Raw genomic sequence first — 2331 nt, forward strand, 5'->3', positions numbered from 1 at the left:
TAATTTCCTTTGCTCGGCACGCCTGGAGAGTGAGATACGAGTGGCTTTCAGATATGCAATGATTGTCGTCCCTGTACATATACTTTTACTTTTACTGCTTTGTTTTTTAACACTCTATCAGTTCTCAATAGGTAATTTGTTCTTATTTAATTCTTTTTGTTTTCTTCTTTTTTCTCATACTCCCATCTATTATGTTTCATACACCTGCTATATGTTAATTTTCTCTTCGAGTTTTTGTTTTTGTTTTAATATTCCTGTATTTGTAAGCTTTTAAGCAGTAAACTCAGCAGACGGCTATTAGCCATATACTTTGTATCAGTATTTCTATTTTTTCTGTCTGTATCTATTCTAATAAAGTATTGTGTATTGTATTGTATTGTATTGTATTGTATTGTATTGTATTGTATTTTTAATCACTTACTTAAGACAGAAAATGACAGCAGCTAATGATAATGTGAACATGGGGTTACTCTTGAATCACATGATCTAATTTTTTATAATAAGAAAATATTGTTTATTCTTAAATATACAAAATCTCAGAATAATATGTCAGACTAAATAGTTTTTTTACAATATCTGTCTGCCAAGTGCTAATCGAGGCCGTACCGTGAGCGTACATCTTTAGAAAGGAAGACTACGGAAGTGGGTACACCAATTTTAATGATAATATAATGAACATTATTGGACAATCTTAAGAATTTTTTAGCCAATGGGCTCCAGGAGCCGGCGAAAAATATTTTTCTTTATAAAATAATTTTTTTACAATAAGGTTTTGTGCTTCGTTTTGTAGATATTTTAAAGGTTATTATATATCATGATATTTGTAATTTTACGAAGAATAAAAAATAATACGATTGTACTAAATGATATTGGATGACATATGTATATACATAAATAAAGAGTTGCAAAAACGAAAAGACACTTTGAGAAAAGTTGGCCAAAAGGTATTGTTTTTAAAAAATCTAATTCGGATTCGTTTTATGAACGATGTAAAACTGTTAAGTATAAATTTTAATTGTAATGAAAAAATTGACATTTTTGGTTTGGACATTTGGGGGGTGGGATTTTCTTCGTCTCCCCTGTCCAGTATTCCACTTAAAAAATCATACGTCCTCTGGATTTGATCAAAAATCAGGCTATTACAACCTCCGGACCGCGGAATATCTCTTCTTTCATATATTGTCCTCAATGTTTAGATTTTATTTTTATACAATTGAGAAAAATGATATTTAAATCAACAAAAACTCTCCTAACTATTTATCGTTTTACTCTCCGTTTCTATTCTGTTTACAAAAGTATACCATCAAGTGTAGATTATAGAATTCTAAACCGTGTAAAGTTTTCTATAGAATGTCCAGTCAGTTCAACGATATCATGTTTTTTGTAATTTTATTAAAAAAACGGAGAAATTTAGAAAGTGCAAAGAGAAATTTTTGCTGTGCACAAATTCTAAAATAAATATTTTTTCTTTCCAAATATGTACCTCCAAATTTTAAAGAAAATTACTAAAGTAGGAATAACTACGTAGATTTCTGCCATTAAGTATCGTTTAAAAGCTTATAAAATCCTCTATAAGAATCTGCAGATCGGTGGTTATAGACGTTAGAGTTAGATATATAATATTTAATAGAGTTATATATATATTTTTTTTTTATAATCTTCGGAGGCACTGGAAAACGAAATTTTTGTAAGAATTTTTATTATTTTTCCAATATTGCATTCTAAAAGATGAAAAATGAATATCAAGCTGGTTTTCTAATTAAAGTAAAGATTTCAACCTTCTTCCCTTCGTCGCTCAGTCTCAAATTATGCATTGTATTTCAATGGGAAGCTGGACTTGTTCGTCCCGATTTTCGTGTTTTCGCAAAGTAAATTAGCAGGTACCAAATATGAACGGTTTTTATTCAAGATGAAAACCCTTTTCTTAAAATAACTTGAAATGTTTTAAAATAACGAAGACAAAAAAAGATTTAAATTACTTTTTTCTTGCCTCCTACAACTCAAGAATATTTGGCACTATTTTTTTGACCGAATATTTGCAAAAAAGTTTCAATAAAATCAATCCCACGTCCGTACCCTCCCATTGTTCATTTCCTTGAATACAACTAACAATAATTAGCTATATCAATTTCATCTTTTTTTATTGTTTTAATTTCTATGTTGGAACAAGTTCAACAGAGATATAACAAAAGATTGGCAACATAGGCACCCTTTGATTTACAAATTGAAATCTCAATCTCCAGGGACAATGCTTTTTTTTTCAAAGGTTCGTCTATGTGGAACTAGTAAATAGTGGGCATTCCGCAGTGCCACCCCAATGAAATCGTACAA

This window comes from Cimex lectularius, unplaced genomic scaffold, assembly GCF_000648675.2.
Source record: "Cimex lectularius strain Harlan isolate CLEC.00 unplaced genomic scaffold, Clec_2.1 scaffold161, whole genome shotgun sequence".
Classification (NCBI taxonomy): Eukaryota; Metazoa; Arthropoda; class Insecta; order Hemiptera; family Cimicidae; genus Cimex; species Cimex lectularius.